Source organism: Mauremys reevesii, linkage group 1 (genome assembly GCF_016161935.1).
Source record: "Mauremys reevesii isolate NIE-2019 linkage group 1, ASM1616193v1, whole genome shotgun sequence".
In the NCBI taxonomy this organism is placed as follows: Eukaryota; Metazoa; Chordata; order Testudines; family Geoemydidae; genus Mauremys; species Mauremys reevesii.
In genome coordinates, this window is record NC_052623.1 from 36,056,263 (window position 1) to 36,077,404 (window position 21,142).

Sequence of the window (21,142 nt, forward strand, 5' to 3'; positions counted from 1 at the left end):
ACTTTCTATGTACAAGTCTGATTTGTTCACATTTCAGGTGAAAAATGACTACAGCTGATGGCATTGCTGGTAACTTGGCAGTTTTCCCCAATCCTATATTTAATTGCAAGTGGATAGAAAGCTAAATTTGGGTCTCAGCTCTCAGCATGAATTCAAAGAATTACGCACTTGAGGATGATTAATACTCTTGGCCATAGAGTAGCCAAGATAAACAAACTGTGTTCTTGGTATAATCATATAGTGAGATTGTAAGTCAAATTTTAGATTAACAATCTATTATTATGCCAGGAGGCAAAGATCTCTGTTAATTAGTTCTCAATTAGTTCCTCTTATTTCTAATCTCAGAGTATTAGATATCGATGGAATTAATAGATTAGTAGCTGCAGCCTAATGGTGTCAAATAGGCCAAAATGTAAATAGGGGATGTTTTTAATGGGCTTTATTGATTTATGTGCATACACTTGTTAATCAGTTGTGTGTTTCACTTCCAGTACTGCTTTGTTTTGTAATTTCTGAGTTTATAAAGAAATCCCAGGCAGTTAGACTACCGGTTTGGTCTGTAAACTAGTTTTTGTATTTTAAATAGTTCTTTTCATCACGCATGTGTAATATGTTTGGTTTGGAGATAAAACTGTTTCTAAAGAACCATCCTGCCTTGTGCTGGAAGACTAGCTCTGGAAATTGCAATGCAGCCTGCTCCTCTCTTTCTTCTTCCCCTCAAACAAACTGTGATTTAAAAAAAAAAATTGAGATGAATTGAGGTATTATGTGCTGATCACTTGCAGGTTAAAAACAGAGTAGATGTAACTTTCTGTACCTCAAAGTCTTTAAATCGTGATTTGTGGACTTCAGTAACTCAGCCAGAGGTTATGGATCTATTACAGAAGTGGATGGGTGAGGTTCTGTGGCCTGCGATGTGAAAGGAGGTGAGACTAGATGATCACAGTCATCCATTCTGGCTCCTTGGGGAACTAACTCACTATGCAGCATCTCTTCATAGTTTCATAGACTTTAAGGCAGCAAGGGCCCTTTATGACCATCTAGTCTGACCTCCTGCATAACAGAGACCAAAGATTTTCACCCAGTTTATCCCATAATTTGCTGCACTTGTTGGTATGGATTAAACTGCATTCACCTCCAGCCCCTTTTGGCCAGACCAACACAATGTTTTTTGCTCTCCCCAGGAGCCAGATAAATTATGGCTGCCTCTTACCTGAATACACTGTAGAATAGAGTAGCTCCTTTAGCATGCCCATGCAGGACCAGCTATTGATGTACAAAGGAAAACTTAGTTTTGGGAAACTTAGATTGGCATCACAATGCTCTTTTAATGCCTTAGTTGGGTGTGCATTGTATATTTTATTGCTCTGGAATGATGTCAGCTCTCAGAGTGAAGGATACAAGGGCAGTACTATAGACCATGATGTTAAACTATGGGTTTAGTTTGGTTTAGTTGGCTGTTACATTTGGCCCTGTGTCAGCAGAACATTTAAGCTCAAACTTTACTTATTTCACATTCTGGGGTGCTGTCCAGACCAGTGAGGGGTTATCTTTCCACCTGCCCAGTAGCCCTGGGTGCCTCACAATGCTTTGCTGTTGTTCAGAGTTATTGAGAGGTTGAAACAGGTACAATATATGTACAGGTGTATCACAGTTTGTAACTGCAAATGGTGGCAGTGATGTAATAAATTGCCAGTATCCCAAAAGTCTTTCGAGGTACCAGAATAACTCTTGTTCAGTTATTCTGCCCTGTTAGAATCCAAACTGTCCAGAGATAAAGGATCTTTCTTTGAATCCATATTTATATCTTTTTCTCACAGAAGACAAGTTGACAATCTCTCTACCCACTTGGGCTTTTCCTTTGATAATGATGAGTGAGGAATGCACTTTGAGTTTCTGATCTCAGCTCATCACCACAATGGCAATTTGTTTTGGAATTAACACCTTTCCTGATAAAGTCCTTCGTTAGCATTGCCCGAGGCTTCTTTGATGTCTGATGAGTTGTTTAGTTACAGGGGTATTTACAATGTAAATGTTTGCTATCACATTATAGCATCCCATTAGTTTTATGATGTTTAAGCAACCAAAATACTAATCACTTTGATCTATACTAATACACAAGTGAATTGACCTGAATACACTCTGATGTGTCCTGGACAGCCAGTGTCACAGTGACCATTTAGTTTGACCTCCTATATAACACAGGCCATAGAACGTCTGCAAAATAATTGCTAGAACAGACATTTTAGAAAAAACATCAATTCTGAATTTGAAAATTGTCAGTGATGGAGAATCCACCTTGACTCTGGATAAGTTATTTCTATGGTTAATTGCTAAAACTGTAAAAAAACAAATGCCTTATTTCTAGTCTGTCCACTGAGCTCTGTCCCAGGGCCCTTTGGGCTACCAGTAACTGGGCAACCAAGACTATTTAAGGATGTCCTCCCTGGGCCTCTTCCTCTCGTTTCCCCCCCATTGGTCACCTCAGTTCCAGGCTTTTGCCTGGTGGGAAAATCCAAATCACAAGGAAGCAAGAGGGAGTCTCCACAGTCCAGGGCCACAGGATACTTCCCTCTCTGCTTGTCTCTGTGGAGGGTCCCTTTGGACAGCTGTGTCAGAGCCTTTAGGTTTCATTTAGTTTCGCTCTGCTTTGCTCACCTTCAGCGCTGCTCGCCAACTGAGTTAATTCTCTGCCTTTTAATTCCTCCAGCAGAGGGTGCATTTGCTGCAGGTGTGGCGGGGCAGGGCTGGCTGAGCCCAAAATGAGCCCTTAAGCCCTTGTTGCTCGGTGTGATGTTTGTATGCCCCATCACAGGCTCATAATTGCTTTCAGCTTTGTAAAATTGGTCCTTTTGAAGTCGGACTTTATTCTTTTTCCACATTATAAATGTGATTGTAGTGTTATTAGTTCCTCTTTATCTGTCAAAATAAAGTATAGTATAGAATCCCCCTCTGTTGGCAACAACACTTTTCAGGTTAGGAAATTGTCAGCTATAATATTTAGAAATTCCAAAGATGTTTTAGAATTGGCAGCATGAGACCTCCACCATACCACTCAAATTGAAGCCCCTCCCATGACCTCACAGCTTCTTTTCCTACATATTGTAGATAGGTGCATAAGGAGGTAGTCATTCTGTTCCCGAGTGTGATTTGGTGGTCTGTAATTAGACATCACTAACACCCCATCTTGTGCTCTGTCAGTTAGGACATTGATCCATAAGCATTTGAGATAATTTTCTCTGAAGTTATCAGTGATTCAGAAACAGGTAATGCCATTTTTGACATAGAGTGACACTTCCCAGGCACCAGCAAGCCAAGCTGCAGCCTAAAGTGCTAGGAGGGGTGGTGTCGGGGGGGGGGCAGCAGGCTGGGGGGGCAGGCTGGCTGGGCGTGCCTGCGGAGGGTCACGAGCCCGGAGGTCCACTGGATCCGGGCCAGACATGACTGCATGAGGGAGGCGCCCGCGGCTCGGCTGGACGGCCCGCTCCCGCCTCCGCGGCGCGCTCAGCTGAGCAAGCGAGGGATCCCGGGATCGCCGCCGAACCGCCGCGGGCCGAGCCCCAGCGGGACCAGCGGCACCCTCTGCAGTCATGCCATGCCAGGCCCCGGGCTCCTCGCTGCTCCGGCGCGCGCCGCGCGCTGCGGCTGCCCGGGGCGGCCAAAAAAGCGAGCCGCCCCTGCACTTCCCCTCCCCTTTTGCCCAACCAATGCTTCCAGATTTTAACATTCCAGTCACAGGAATCACCCATTATGTTTCCGTAATAATACCAATTAGATTGAATTTATGCTCATAATGAGCTATTCCAATTTCTCTTTTTTGTTACCCAGGCTCCTAGCATTGGTGTAATTAAAGAATTTCTCTACTTCATGTCCTTTGTGTCCTTGATTAATTTTATTATCAACAGCTTGATTATGTGCTGAATTTTCGTATCTTCCTTCTTTTAACCTTCCCCTTTTGTAATTAGTTTAAAGACCTCCTGACTACTCTTTCAAGCCTGTCCCAAGACGTTTTCCCCCTCTTTTTCTGAGTTTGAGGCCATCTAAGTGTTGTATCAAGCAGGCAAGGTACTAACAAGCTTCAACAGGACTTTATTTACAGTGGAAACCTCTTTACCAAGCTGCTGCTGCATACTCTGTAACTCTCACTCAGCCTCCTCAACTCCTCCCCCATCCTTCCTGTTTCCTGTCCTTTCAGACTCCCAACAGCCAGTGCTCCCAGTTCTAATAATTACAAGCACATCTAAACACCACACTAAGCTATATAGCTCCCTCATCCCCTAAAAGATGAACCAGGTTCCACAAAAGCAAAACCAGGATAGTGCACTAAATTGAATCCGTTCTATCTTGTACATCTCAGCAAATGTATTGCTTATAAAGTGGTACAAATTTCTATGCAATCACTCTTATTGTGGTATTTTTGCACTCAGAGTCATTGCACAAATCTCATTTCTATTGCTTTTTTCCTAAACCTTTTAAAATTTGCCTTATTTACATAATTCTTCCACTGGCAAGTGAGATTCTGCAAGTTAAATGTATGTTAACAACAGCAGGAGGTTTTTTCCCTTTTTTTTTTGGATCATATATTCCAATCAGTTAAAATAAAATTTACAACACCCTGCGGTCTTAAATGTAAACTATCTTGCAATCAATTTGCTTTAATGAAATTAAAGTCATACAGTATTACTGGAGATTGAAAGTCCTTTGGAACTTCCCTGAATTCATAATGGATACAAATGTTATGGTCTAAATAGATCATGTGCAAATGTAGATGTTTCAAAACACTAAAGAAAGATTTAGGATACTTTATTCTGAATTAGTCAAACAACTTCAAAATTCTAATTATCTGATCTGCAGAGAATTCTCTTTGAAATGGTGCAGAATTGTAGCTGCACAGATGACTAAAATCAATCATCTCTTCAGACAAAAGTCCTATTCAGAAATTACTCCAAAGTCTGTTGCATTTTTATGCTAATTTAGCTATAAGAAAATAATAGTAACCTAAATTATAACATTCATTGTTTATTAAAAGGACAGTAGGACAGTGGAAAGGTTATATATCTGATTTCTGCTAAAAAAATTGTTGTCTGATGTAATTGATTTTTGCTTTATATGTTACCCTTCAGTTTAAGAACTTTGAAAATTAAACTCCTTTATGTAGTGAGACTGACAATTGCCAGAAAAGGCCAGTAGCTACCGAAATAAATGGATCTTTGTAAGCTCAAGGGACATCTGTATGCTAATATTTATAATTTTTAGCATATAACTTGTCATGAATATGACCCAAACGCTGCAGATCCTCTGTTACCTGACCTACTGATTTTGTATTGATTGTTTATGAATCTCCAATTGAAAAATTAACACTCTGAGGTTTGGCAGGTTACAGTTCTGAGATCGGGCCCAAAGTTACTATTACAGTTAAACTGGAAACCCCAATATTCACAGTTGCAACACACACATTTAGTAAAAAGTTTTTCAGTTTGAAATAGTTTTATTAGCACAATTAATAATCACTAGGGCTGTCGATTAATGGCAGTTAACTCACACGACTAGAAAAATTAATCACAATTTAAAAAATAAATTGCAATTAACTGTAATTTTAATCACACTGTTAAACAATAGAATACCAATAGAAATGTATTAAACTTTGTATTCTGTGTTGTAATTGAAATCCATGCAATTTACAAATGTAGATTTTTTTGTTACATATCTGCACTCAAAACAATGTAAAACTTTAGAGCCTACAAGTCCACTCAGTCCTACTTCTTGTTCAGCCAGTTGCTCAGACAAACAAGTTTGTTTACATTTATGGGAGATCATGCTGTCCACTTCTTATTTACAGTGTCACTTGAAAGTGAGAACAGGAGTTCACATGGCACTTTTGTAGCCGGCATTGCAAGGTACTTGCCAGATATCTATGCTACGCATTTCTATACTCCTTCATGCTTCAGCCACCATTCCAGAGGACATGCTTCCCTGCTGATGATGCTTGTAAAAAAAAAGTGTTAATTAAATTTGTGACTCAACTTCTTGGGGAAGAATTGTATGTCTTGTGCTCTATTTTACCTGCATATATATTTCATGTTATAGCAGTCTCAGATGATGACTCAGCACATTATTCGTTTTAAGAACACTTTAACTGCAGATTTGACAAAACGCAAAGAAGGTACCAATATGAGATTTCTAAAGATAGCTGCAGCACTCAACCCAAGATTTAGGAATCTAAAGTGCCTTCCAAAATCTGAGAGGGATGAAGTGTGGAGCATGCTTTCAAAAGTCTTAAAAGAGCAATGTTCCAATGTGGAAACTACAGAACCTGAACCACCAAATAAAGAAAAAAAATTAACCTTGTGCTGGTGGCATCTGACTCAGATGATGAAAATGAACATATGTCAGTCCGCACTGCTTTGGATTGTTATTGAGCAGAACCTGTCATCAGCATGGACACATGTCCTCTGGAATGACGCATGAAGGGACATATGAATCTTTGGTGAATCTGGCACGTAAATATCTTGGTGACTACAAAAGTACCATGTGAATGCCTATTGTCACTTTCAGGTGACGTAAACAAGATGCGGGCAACATTATCTCCTGCAAATGTAAAGAAACTTGTTTCTATGAGAGATTGGATGAACAAGAAGTAGGACTGAGTGGACTTATAGGCTCTAAAGTTTTACATTGTTTTACTTTTGAATGCAGATTTTTTGTACATAATTCTACATTTGCAAGTTTGACTTTCATGCTAAATAGATTGATCTACAGTACTTGTATTAGGTGAACTGAAAAATATTATTTCTTTTGTTTTTTACAGTGCAAATATTTTTTATAAAAATAAATGAGTGAGCACTTTACACTTTATATTCTGTGTTGTAATTGAAATCAATACATTTGAAAATGTAGAAAATATCCAAAAATATTTAAATAAATGGTATTCTATTATTGTTTAACAACACGATTAATCACAATTATTTTTTTTAATTGCATGATTAATCGTGATTATTTTTTTAATCACTTGAAAGCCCTAGTAAAAACACAAAGCTTCAATCTGAATAAGAATGTAACAGTAATGCAATATTAATGTTATGTCCAGCGTGATTTCATACGCATACTCACACAATTCTTATGGATACCAAGGGGTGGAGCAAGTGGTGATGCACAATGGTCCTACCCTATCCCTGGCATGCCAAATGGTCTAAGTCTCAATAGCTTAAGCCATGGTTAGGCCTATCATAGTATCCAATGGCTGCCATGAATAATATAAGAGTGTTTGGCCTCATTTACCCTTAACTAACATCCTCACCCTAATAATGTTGGGGTGTCCTTTTCCTATAGGTTATCACATTCATTATTTCTAACTTATTATCACATACGTCAATAGCTTACCCTGGTAATTTTGAGGTTAAATGGCTGCTGATGTTACTACCGCAAAATTCCCAAACTGGCATCAACAGACTTCTTATGGTTACCTGAATTTTATGCAAGTTTTTAGGAGAATTATATATTGCAAAATTATATCTCCTTATACTGCAGGTAAAAAAAATCTTCTCACTTCTTAGTGTTTACACCTTCAAAGTATTTTAACGAATTACATATATTTCACCTTTGTCATTTTGTCATTATGTTTAACCTTTATTTATTCTCATAAATAAATCCCAATTCAAAAATTAGTTTTTGTTCACTAACTCTGGATTCCCTTCATTTTGATTTCAGGTAACACACTGTCCAGAATAATGCAATATTTCAAATGCAGTCACAGCAGATCTGTATATACACAGCCCCATCTTGCACTGGTCTATTTCACCAGTGTAATTACAGTGTATTGCAAACAAATGCTTAATTTTCTGTTCACGATTCATCTCCTAGGTCTCTTTCAGCCTTCTCCCACTTTAAGAATGCAGCATAAACAAGAGGTACACACTGTGGTTTGTTTGGACAAAACACAATTTTTTTAAAATTATTTATGAAACACCCAGATTCTTAGTGTGATGAGCACATTAGAAAAGTAGAGATTACTATTTTCCAGGTTTCTCCTGTCAGTGGACTAGAGGTATTTCTGAATATTTTCTCTTAGTTAATAGTTTGAATTTTTCCAACCTGTAATTCATTAATTGGTCATATCTGGAATCTTTGTAGGTTACTCTGTATTATTTATTTGTCCCACCTTCCAGTTTAGTATCATCTTTATATGCCATTTACATTCTCTTTACTCCCATTGATAAAAATTAGCAAGGTAAAATGTAGAAAGAAGATATGATGCAATTTGATTTAAGGATAAATTGTTCCCACTTGAAGTAATTTAGAATAGAATTGGTTCTCAGATACTGGAGATACAGATTTAGATAATGATATTTACTTGCCGTTTAATATCTACAGAAAGAGTGAAGATACTGTGTTTAAACACATTCCTTCCTGTTTTCTTCTCCTGCTGCCATTCTTTTACATAATGTAACTAAGTACACTGTTTTGTACAATAGTGGTGACAGCACTTATTTTCAGTGTTTTCAGGAGATAAGGCAGTAACATTACTGCCAATTGCTTTGTACCATAGCTACTGTTGTATCTAGGGCTGTTGTAATCTTATAATAGATCATGACATGCAATTCAGTATTTTGTGATACTTCAGCAAATGAATTCAGCTGCTAATATATTATAACTTACACTGCTGCTGCTTCTGCTGTTACTTCACAACTATTGAGGATATTTAGGTAAAATGAGCATAAGGGCTCTTATGTAGAAGTATAGCTTCCAATTGCTATTTCACCTTACCTCCCTGCTCTTATCCTTCTTGTCTTCTTTTCATGTTCACACAGTTGACTTTCCTGTTTCTTCTTGCCTCACCCCTTTAAGTGTGAAGTCTCGAGATGTGAACACCATTGCTACCTGTCATGTAACAGACTAAGCAGAAGCTGTTTATTGGGCCAGAGTTAAAAGAAAGAAACATGGTGCTTCAGATCAGGTGGTTGATGCCTGGTGAGGTAATGGGATCGAGCCATTCTGAGGTCACCACTGGTAGAATCCTAGCCACATATCCTCGGTGGTAGAAAGTCCACTCATATTGTCCAACAATGGCACAAAGCTCTCACAGCCCCTCTCCATCAGGAACAGGTCTTAAATTGTAGTGAAAGAGGTGCCAGGGATAAAGACATTTTTTACTTTCATAACTGACGTGGCAAGCCCAGAGCTGCCGTGGCGATGAACTGCCACGTCTAGAGGTGCCAAGTCTCAGCCCTGGCAAGCACTGGCAAAAATTAAGTACTGATCCAGGAACCCACAGTCAGCCAGTATAGCTCCAAAAGTAGGACCATATTCAGTGTGATATCCAAAAGTCATCCACCAGTGCCATTCCTGTGCACTCCACATACAAAATAAAGATGCCCTCCTCTAGCAGTGTGTGAGCCTGCCTCTTTCGCACAATTGCACTGTTCCCCAGGGAGTATTCAATCTGCTGATTTAGGAAGAAGGATGCAGTTTGTACCCACTGTGCCAGAGTGGGTGAATCAAGCTCTGTGTTTTACTCTTTTATAGTGACCTTTTCCCCCTTTTCTGCTTCTGTGGATGTTGATCACTCTCTCAGGCCCAGCTTCTGCTCCCCTGAAATCAGTTGGAGTTTGGACATTAACTTCAGTAGGAAACAGGTCATTTAGTCCTCCCAAACAAAGTGAAATAATTCTTCTCACCTTTGGTTAATGGAACTTTACTCCTGGGAAAGGGTAGTGGTATTAACTTCTCTCTGTGTCTCTCTTTCCCTTACTTTCTCCCTTCCTCCTTTTTTATGTTTATTTTTACCATCTCATTGCTAGACACAACATGCTTTCTAGCACCATTGCATTAGCCACTTCAATCATCTGCCCATTTGACTTGTCTACTTCAATACTTGTAAAATACCTTGTCCAGAAAGTAAAGCAGAATACTAAAAACGTAGGTAAGTCTACAGAAGACTTTGTAGTGCTGCACTTTGTAATGTATGCTGCAATTCTTTTTCCTTGTCTTCCTTTGGAACTTTTTGGTGCCTCGCTTGGAAATTTAGAAGTACTTTTATGCGTAATGCTTTAACTGAGGTTTGCAACAGTTTGCTGTTGTGGAAAAAAAAATTCTTTGGAGAAGCATTTGCCCTAAATACAACAGGAGAAATATCACCAGCAGTATGTTCCTCACATCCCCAATGGAACCAACAGCATCAGCGGTTAATTTCCTTGTTCAATAAAGTTCAGAAAAAAGAAAAAAATCAATGTATGCAGACCTTAAGACTTTCTTAGGCTGTTCCTTAAGAGAAGGCCAAAATGTATTTTAAATAAAGACATACAGCTTTTTTGTTTTGTTTTTCTTTTTGTGGGATAGATTAAGTTCTGCATATGCAAAAAAGAACTAAATTCATTAGAGAAAGTGTGTTTAAAATTTAGCCAAGTGATTTTTGCAGCCCATTTGATAGTTAAAATCAGTGCATTTCCTGATGCTGACATCTTCATCCTTTATGTTAAACATTTTTAACTGGGTGCTTTGATGTCTTTAGTTTTGCTGTTGCTGGTTTTTGTTTGTTGTTGTTGTTGTATTTTTCCTGTATTTTGAGTGGGGTTGTGTAACCTTTGGGTGGGCTGGAGTTCACTTCATTGCCCTTCTCCAATGCCTAAAACCCCCAACTCCCATAGAAAAGTAGCTGGAGACCCTGAGTTCAGTCTCTAAGGATTTTCAACAAGGATTGCACAGAGTCAACCTCCCCACATTCAAGTCCCAAAAGGAACTAAAGAAATTAATATAATTAAATAACTTTATAAAATCTTATGATAAAGAAACAAATTATAATCTAATTTTTACAGCATGACATGGCTATTTTATAGTCCAGACACATTACCTTCACAGTTATACATAAACATAAATAAAGAAAACAAATTAAAATCTGAACAAGAAGAAACTGAGTTCCCAAAAGCTTAGGTTTTGTTCACCTAAGTCTCAGTTAGAGTCTTTGATCACCAAATCTATACAGTCTGCTGAGTCTAAAACAACGTCTTCCCTCCACTTGCTTGTAGGGATCTTCAGTTGGAATCCATGCAGACTCCTCCTCTGCTGAAATCACTGCTAGCCAGTCAGCTAACTCATTAACCAATCACTCAATTAAGTGTATAGATTTAAAGAGAACCTTGTTACAAGAAAATACAAAACTGACAATAGCAAAATATAAATGACTCTTTCCCCATTACTGCATTTAAAGAAAAGTTGGTGAATCAGACTAGTTGAGACAATTTAACTAGAACAGTTTGGCTAAAATCAAAACAACATTCAAAGCATACAATTAAAATAGAAGTTATTTTTCCCTCCTAATTTCCACTTGCTATAATTAGCAGTGTCCATGCTTCCCTGCTAGAGGGTTAACAGTATCACTAACCTGCTGCCAAATGCTTCAGAGTTAGGGACAACAGCCTGCTCTGCTAGTGGTCTCAGCTTCTCCCAAATCACAGAGGGCACATGGCCTTCTGCAAAGCAGTTGCCCTACAGAGTCTGACCTGAGCAATAGGGAACCTATTGGAACATACCTAAAACTACCACACCCAAATCTAGAAGCTTCTGGAGGTGGAGTGCTAAATATGCCTAGAAACAATGACCTAGACACAATTTACTCTTACATCCCCCAATGGCTCTCTTAGGCCTGGTCTACACTGGGGGGAGGGATCGATCTAAGATACGCAACTTCAGCTATGAGAATAGTGTAGCTGAAGTCAACATATCTTAGATCGACTTCACGTCCTCGCAGCGCAGGATTGATGGTTGCGGCTCCCCTGTTGACTTTGCTTCCACCTCTCGCCGAGCTGGAGTTCAGCAGTCGATGGGAGAGTGATCAGGGATCGATTTATCGTGTCTACACTACATGTGATAAATCAATCCCTGATAGATCGATCGCTACCTGCCGATCCGGCGGGTCGTGTAGACGTACCCTTAAAGAGATATCTCCCTATTAGGCACATGGGTTACAGTTGCATCATATACAAATGTTTATCGCCATGTACGCACACAGAGGCATGTATGTATGGAAACAATTTTGGAGACATTCACAAGGTAGGGTAATGGGATTATTACCCTACTGGGTCTGTGTGTCATTCTGCAAACTGTGCTTGCAGCACATTTAGTGTCCCAAAATTGAGTGACACTGTGGTGCATAATCCCAGTTTGAAGATTCGTTGTGATGTTACTCTTTGTGTCTCTGTGCAGTGCCATGATCACACATCACCAGGATGTGAAGGAATCAATATTGTGACTTTGTGATGCTGTGCCATGACATTCTGACATGATAATCTATTGCTGTAGAAGAAATGCAAATCACTGGGAATGCTAGTAATAAGCTTTTGTATTTGGAATTCAGTCCACCTTTACTACTGTGCATTTTTAAAAACTAACACTGATGATACTTTTACAATAAAGGAAAACAATTCTAGACCATGGTCAGATCATATGCTATGAAATGTAAAAGCTTAACCGAGATTAATGCACATGGTGGTATCAATAATAATTTCTCAAGGTCTCAAATGAATAACTACTAAGGTAATGCTGAAACATGGTGGGTGAGGTAATATCTTTTACTGGACCAACTTCTCTTGGTGAGAGAGAAAAAGTTTCGAGCTTACACAGAGCTACAGCAGCACTGCATACTAAGATAACAGTTTAGAATGCATGTGTTTTATGCTGCATTCTTGTTATAACACTCTCTCTGATAGAAAGCTGCTTGGTTCCATCATAAAGCACCATTGTAAACACTTACATTCATATTAGTCATGATTCCTGTATCTTAAACATTTTAGCATAATGACAGGGAGAAGCTCATTTACATATTGATATCTTAACAGACTGTAAAATTCTGACTTTTTTTAGATTTGTGACCAAACAAATATATACAAAGAGAGGTGTGTGTGTATGTAGGTGAGAGAGAGAAACAGAGAGAGAAAGAAAGAAATATACTAGATCAAATTTTAGCCTGTTCTTAACCTGGCTTTAAGACTAAGCTTGATAAGTTTATGGAGGGGATGGTATGATGGGATAGCCTAATTTTGGCAATTGATCTTTGATTATCAGCAGGTAAGTATGCCCAGTGGTCTGTGATGGGATGTTAGATGGGGTGGGATCTGATTTACTATGGAGAATTCTTTCCTGGGTGCTGGCTGATGAGTCTTGTCCACATGCTCAGGGTTTAACGGATCACCATATTTGGGGTCGGGAAGGAATTTTCCTCCAGGGCAGATTGGCAGAGACCCTGGAGGTTTTTCGCCTTCCTCTGCAGCATGGGGCACGGATCACTTGCTGGAGGATTCTCTGCAGCTTGAGGTCTTCAAACCACAATTTGAGGACTTCAATAACTCAAGGTTAGGGGTTTGTTACAGGAGCGAGTGGGTGAGATTTTGTTGCCTGCATTGTGCAGGAGGTCAAACTAGATGATCATAATGGTCCCTTCTGACCTTAAAGTCTATGAGTCTATGGTTTCCTTTTGTCCCAGACACAATTTTGAAGCAAACAAGTCACTTGGACCACTAATTAGCTGAACATAATTTGTGTGTGAAATCAAATGCATGCTCATATATGTGGCCTTGTGTGTGCCTGGAAGACTACAAGCACAAAAAAGGAGACAAGTGTTTGAAAATCTGGATGATAATGTGCAGTCTCTGTTGATTTTTCTGTGATTTAATTATTTGCATCCAGATGCTGTTACCATATGTAATGCTACCAACTATTCAAAAAATGTCAGGTAATCTAGCCAGCAATTATTATTCCCAGTGGGACAGATTGGTTTTGTTTTCTAAAGTTCTTGCTAGTCAAAGTGAGGAGAGAGAGGAGGTAAAGTTTCAAAGATGCCTAAGTGACTTAGAAACTTAAGTCACATTTGCAAAGGGACATAGCTACCTACCAGCCTATATTTCCTTTAAAGGGAATGGTATTTAAACTCACAAATGGTATTTAAACTCACTTTGGCACCTCTGAAAACATTACCCATCACCTCTGAATCAGGGACCACTCATTACAGCTACGTTCTTCTGGAACAAGAAAGCTTCTTCCTTGTTTCCTCCAGGCCTCATGCCTTGTGGCCACCACTGCTTCCATCTCCTCATTTTATTTTTCTATCCTCATCCTTCTCCCTGTGCCTTGAACTGTCCTCCTGTTCTGATAGTTCTGACTCCTCTTTCACATCACTTCTTCAACAATACTTTTGTGAAGCCCATCACCTCCGGTCTGCTAACTGTATATAATATTTATGTTCAGAACTTAAAAAACCCTCCAACCTCTAAAGGCCAACATATTCTACCCCCACCCATGAAACTTTGTATTGCCTTTGTGATAAGTCTATTTTCCAGTGATTCAACCGGTATACGTGAATGTTGTATTGTCTGACTATTATGATTTCATAGACCCCTGAACGGGGATATGCTCTATACATTGCCAAGCACACGGTCATCACATAAAAAAATTAAGCCTGAGCACAGATTATGCTCATTTCTGTTACTCTAATAAAGTTGGGATTGCTGAGTGTATATAGTCTTTCTCCCTTTGTGTGATCAGTGCTCAAATATGGCTTACTTACAAATGGCTAATGACTCTCTTGCTGTCAAATTAGTCTCTAAGGAATACTTGTTCACAAACCAAGACTGCCACACAGATTAATATAATGCAGATTGTTTTGGCCGCAGCTTAGAAACATTAGCAGTGCTACAGGTCAGCGCTGAACTGTGGAATGCTTTTCAGTTCTTACCTACCTTGTACTGCTTCTGGCTAGGTGCAACTGGCTTTTTTTCCCTTGATATATATGTATGTATGTCTGTGTGTGTGCGCACGCGCACGCATGCATATGCATATACTTTTATTTGTATCTTGTTTTGTGGTGCCAATAGGTGTGCAAGGATGCGTCCTGTGTGCAATGATAGAGGGTGACAATACAAAGAGAGTGAAGGAGGCATAGGGTGAGGTGGACTACAGTAACAATATCATGTCATTACTCCATATTGGCATAGGTTCTGTTATTTTTGTGAATAATCAAAATTATACATGTTCAATATGGACAAGTTAATGTAAGTCTGGGAACCTGTTGTTTGGCTGGAGATATTCAACTCCTGGGCCGAGTTAAAAGGCAGCACATCTGAAAAAAAACAAAACCCACTGAAATTAAAGACAGTATAATTTTCAAAAAGCCAATCCCATTGGCTTTCAGTAGGCCCTTGGTGCCTAAATCTCATGGAAAGTCAAAGTGAATTAGACTCCAAAGTTACTGAGGTGTCTGTGAAAAGTTTACCTAGCCACTGTAAAAGAAGATGGAAATTTAGGCCCCCATATGTAAGCACATAAGTATTCCATTGACTTAAACATAATTACTTGTATGTTTACAGAATGGGGACCTAATTGGTCATTTTTGGAGATTGGAGTTATACATATTATAATTGAAGCATTTATAACCTCCCTTCTGCAGCTTGTTCCAGTAGCGGCCTTTGGACTTTTTGGACTTTGAAAGGATATTATATAGGGTGAGGCCACAAAGGGATTGGAGCTGCCAAAATATCCTGAACTACTACTGTGCATTCTCAGAAGTGATTTCTGCCCCCCCCTTCCATATTTTTAAACAAATTTATTTTAAAAAATGTCCCTTCACAGACCTAGTAATGAGCCTGCTGCTCCATAGGGATTTTTACATGAAAATTTTTCAGTTTTGTACTTTGCCCAAGTACCTAAAAGCTAAAAATCATGCCAAACAATCTAATATCTTTCTTTGACAAGGTAACAAGTCTTGTGCTTGGGAGGGAAGTAATAGATGTGGTACATCTTGATTTTAGTAAGGCTTTTGATACTGTCTCACATGACCTTCTCATAAACAAACTACGGAAATACAACCTAAGTGGAGCTACTATACCGTGGGTGCATAACTGGTTGAAAACCATTCCCAGAGAGTAGTTATCAGTGGTTCACAGTCCAGCTGGAAGGGCATACCAAATCCAGCAGGAATCAGACCTTGATCAGGTTCTGGTCAATATCTTCATCAATGGTTTAGATAAAGGCATAGAGCGTACACTTATAAAGTTTGTGAGTGATACCAAGCCAGGAGAGGTTGCAAGTGCTTTGGAGGATGGGATTAAAATTCAAAACGATTTACACAAACTGGAGAAATGGTCAAAAGTAAATAAGATGAAATTCAGTAAGGACAAATGAAAAGTACTCCACTTAAGAAGGAACAATCAGTTGCACACATAGAAAATGGGAAATAACTGCCTAATAAGGGGTCCTGTGGAAAGGGACTGGGAGGTCATAGTGGATCACAAGCTAAATATGCGTCAACACAAAAAAACCAAGCATCATTCTGGGATGTATTAGCAGGAGTATTGTAAGAAGTAATTCTTCCATTCTATTCTGCGCTGATTAGGCCTCAACTGGTGTATTGTGTCCAGTTCTGGGCACCACATTTCAGGAAAGATGTGGACAAATTGGTAAGATGTGGACAGATGAGAGCAACCAAACTGATGAAATGTCTGGAAAACCTGACCTATGAGGAAAGATTGAAATAAGGGGGTTAGCTTTCTCTGGAGAAGAAGAGACTGAGGGGAGACATGGTAACAATTTTCAAGTACATAAAAGGTTCTCACAAGGAGGAGGGAGACAACTTGTTCATGTTAACCTCTGAGAATAGGACAAGAAGCAATGGGCTTAAATTGCATCAAGGGAAGTTTAGGTTGGGCTTTAGGAAAATCTTCATAACTGTCAGGATGGTTAAGCACTGGAATAAATTACTTAGGGAGGTTGTGGAATCTCCATCATTCTCCATAGAATGCTCCTGCTAATACATTACAGAATGTTTTCTTTTTTTGCAACAGTATTACACTAACTCATATTTAGCTTGTGATCCGCCATGACCCCCGATCCCTGTCCTTGGTTTCCTGTTGCTTCTAATGTATTTGTAGTGTTTGGTTGTTATCCTTTATGTCACTAAATGTTACTTATGGCCTTATTTCAGCAAAGCATTTAAGGACATACCTATCTTGAAGCACGCAAATAGTGCCACTTACTTCAGTGTTAAGCATTTTGTTGAACAAGATATACTTGCATGCATTAACTTATGGATGGACTTACATGTTTTGATGAACTGGGGCCTGTGTTGTGAAGAATGACCTTTCAGTTATTCTTAATTTAAGTTTTATGAGTTCTTAAAATAGTTCAATTACTGAACAAAAGTGATTATGCATCATTGTTAACTGACAGCCAATAGAAAAATAATTATGTGCTAGATCCAACTCCTTCTGAAGTTGATGTATTTCCTGACGATAGCATCTTGTCTGATTTTATTTAAGAAAATATATATTCCATATCAAAAATATTGAAAATTGTGATGAGAGGGTGGCTACCTGCCATAGTAGGAATACAAAAATATTTATAAAAGGGGATGAAAATAAAAGAAAATGAAGCCATTCTGAAGGTAGATTTTAGAAGGCTGACATTTGCTTATTGTATCAGTAGTGGGCCATTGTATTTTGACAGGATGATAAAACAGATTTATACACAGGAATATAAGTCTTGAATATTGCAGGGTGAAAATATAACATGCACCTAGTCAATTGTGTAATAGCTTATCATTGGAGGACATTCCGTCTTGACCTATCCTAGTATGAACAGTTTATGCCTGAAGCATGTGTATTAATAACCTATATATATATATATATATATATATATATATATATAGTTTTAATGACAGTCACTGCTGATGTATGCCTATGGCTGCTGGCTGAAGTACTGGACTGTGAATCAGGAGATCAGTATTCTAGTCACATTGGTGTTATTGACTCTCTGTGTTACCTTGGGCAAGTCACTTATGAGCAAATTCTTTACTCATTTTGGAATAGTGTCTTGCTTCATGAGTTATACACTAATCTAATCCTTAATCCCTTTTTGACTCAATTATGTTTCTGTAAATGAGGCTATTGATACTTATCTCATGGGGATATAGTGAGCTTTCATTCATAAATGTTTGTAATGTATTGTGATATTCTTTCATGGAAGGAGCTAAAATAGTTCCCAAGGCCTTCTTTAATTTACAGTTCAAGTTAGGCATCAGTATTGCTTTTTACAAATAAAACTCTAAATTAGAATGTTTTCGGTTAATCTGCTCTGCACCTTGTATAACCATTTAAACCTATGCAAAGTATGTGCAAAATGCTCCCAAATTAGAATGGTTGCATTTACACTCAGTTTGCTCGGGTGTACATGCTTACACAAGGTGCAAATAGAGGAGAACTAAACTCAAATTCTTTAAATTTTATAACCTAACAATAATCATCCATTTAGTTGACAGGTTTGTAGGCATCGTGGTACAAATGGGTCTTTGGAAAGCGTTAGAATTTGGAGAGGTTGTGGAAAACCAAGTAGTTATATTTTAAAAGATGGTTTCTCTGAACATTTGGGAAGTCCACTGTCCTAATTATTATGTTTTGCTTGAAGTTCTGTTTCATCCATTTCTTTTGCAGGATGTCTTGGGAGGGGTTTTGGGGCAAATTTTTACAAGGGGAAAGAGAACAACAATAACAACATATATATAAGAGATACAAGGACGGTTAGGTGTATAAGAGAGGGGGACGTTAAAGGTAATACTAGGGATACATGTCATACTGTGTAAGTGAGGAGTAAAGAGAGAAAGGGATAGGAGTTGGAAAGGGAAAAGAAGGATGAGAGGAGGCCAACAGAAAGAAAATAAATGTTTGGAATGGAGGAGGTAACAAAAGAGAGAAAAATGGAGGAAATGGAAAGAATGGTCCAAACATGGTGGAATGGTATGGTGGAATGTGAGTGGATGGAAGGATGGGTGTGGAGTAAAAAAAGAAAGGGTGGAAAAAAGGTAGTAATGGTAGAGGAAAGTATGAATGAATGTAAAGGTATAAAGAGATAATGAATAATGCAATAATGAGAAAAAATAAAATGATATGGGCAAATGTGGAGTAATGGTGGGTGAAAAAAAAAATGGAAAGCATAGTGAACCGGGAAGTGGGTTGGGGATAGCTTAGATAGTCTTTGGGGATCTTTAAGAGGAGACAGATGAGTTTTGGATAATGTTTTTACTAATAGGGGGGGACTTTAAACTGATGGGAATAGGAAACTGCTAGAATGCTAGATAATATAATAGGATATAGCTTAAGTAATAATAATAATGATAGCCTTTTAATTCTTCATCAAGGGGCTGTTGAACCGACGCAGGGGATGCCATTTATTTTTTGATTTGGGGGAGATGATTTGACTTGTTGAGGGTGTTGTTTGTTGGGGGGGACTTTTGGATGACGTGTTTCCAAAAAAATGGTGGAAATAAAAAATGGGAGAATATATGGAAAAATAAAATGGAGGATTATCAATGAGCTAACTTTTTAAAAATATAGTTACTACTAAAGGCGACTACTTACTAAGATTACTGGATAGGGAAGGGGGATGGACTGAAGGATATGAGGTTGGGGGGTGCAGGAGTTTACTTCAGGCATTTAGGGAGAAGGGAGCACGGAGTGTAGGGAGCAGTTCGTACCGAGAAGTGGTTTTAGGAGCAGCGAGAGTAGTGAGTTTTAAAGAAGGCTGGAAAAACAAAACAGAGGGAGGGGAAAAGAAAAAAAGAGGAAAGAAAGAGAGAAAAGCAAGAGGAGAGCAGCAGAAGAAGAAGGGGAGAGAAAGGCAAGAGGGGTGGAGAAAGGAGAAAGCGAAGGGAGGAAACGAATATAAAATAAATAAAAAAAAATTAAATATATAAGAAGGAAAAAAAAGAAAAAAGAAGTGGGAAAAGCTTAAAGAAGAAGGAATGGGGGGAGATTAGATTAAATAATAATGATCGAAATTTTATTTTAATAAAATTTTGCTAATTTTTTTATGATAGATTTGATAGAGGGAAATGATGAAATGGGGGGATGATGATGGGAAGTCTGAGGGGGAGACATGAAGGTAGGTAGACAGAAAAACTGAAAAACTGAACAACTAAATGAACTTAAGGGGCCCGAATTAAATCATATAAGAAAATAGAATAAATATAAATTAAGTAATATATAATATAATTAAATAAGTCTCTAAATTTAATAATATTAAATGTATTAAGAATGTTTAGATATGAATATTTATGAATAAAAGAGAAAAGTAAAAAAGTAGAAGAAGGAAAGTTGCCCTATTGTTTAACATAGTTAGTAAAAAAAAAAAAAAAAAAAAAAAAAAAGAAAAAAAGAAGAAAGAGAGAGCATGGAGGAGATGGATGGTGCATGGGAAAGAGATGATTGCATAGATCAAACCAACCAAACCTCCTTCTTTGAGAGAAACAGATTTTTTTTTTTGAAGAACCAGGAAGAGACATAGGATTAGGAATATCTGGATTTTTTATAGGCGATTTTCACGGTACTGCATGAAGAATTACTGAAAAAAAAGGAAAGGAAAATGAAAAAAGAAAAATGAAAAGGAGGAGGGAGAGAAGGGGGAGAGGGAGGGGTAAAGAGAGGGGGAAGGGAAGGGTTGGAGGTTACCAGTGGAGGTGGGTGAGGGGGAGTACCAGTTCGGTTTTGGTTGGATTTATTTAATCTTATTATTGCTGACCCTGGAAACTGGAGTAGGAGTGGGGCTGATAGTTTATGGATGACATAAAGTGGACACAGGAAGGGGGGGGGGGCCAGGATATAGGGGAGATGGGGAGGGAGACCTTGGTATTTGTAGTATGGAGTAAGTGATGAAGGAGTAATAGAAGTGTAAGGTTATGCATTTAGGGATGACTAACAAGTTATAAAACTAGGGGTAGGGTAGTTGGGGGAGGGGGAAGGGGGAGGAGGAGGGGGAGAGGAGGAGAGGATGGAGGAGAGGATGATGTGATGGCAATGTGATGATGTTGGTAAAAAAGCTAATGCGGTCTGCGGATGCATATTAGTAGTAGGGTAGTAGGGTAGGGATAAGGGAGGTGCTAGTCCGTAGTATTGGGTTATGAGTATGTTGTGTGAGTGTTTTTGGTAGTTTTGTTGTTTGGTTTCAGATTTCAAAGAAGAACAAATGGAAAGGGGTACTAGAAGAAGAAGGGAATGATGAGGAAAGTCGGATGAAAGGAGACTTGAGGAGCTGAAAAGGTTTCCTTAACCAAAATAAGGAAAAAGGGAAAGGGGATATAGAGATATGATTGCATATATTAATATTAAAA

The 21,142-nt window shown here is 38.5% G+C and overlaps 1 protein-coding gene and 1 long non-coding RNA gene across 3 annotated transcripts in view; one reads left to right on the forward strand and one right to left on the reverse strand.

Moving 5' to 3' along the window:
* The window catches only part of LOC120370691, a 44,262-nt gene extending 35,309 nt beyond the window's left edge, over window positions 1-8,953 (reverse strand). The window contains exon 1 of the long non-coding RNA XR_005583888.1: window positions 8,764-8,953. This is a non-coding gene — a long non-coding RNA (uncharacterized LOC120370691). The remainder of the gene's footprint in view (window positions 1-8,763) is intronic.
* Window positions 1-21,142, forward strand: part of CNTN5 (contactin 5) — a 965,708-nt gene that overhangs the window by 451,567 nt on the left and 492,999 nt on the right. The gene's annotated exons all lie outside the window — the stretch shown is intronic.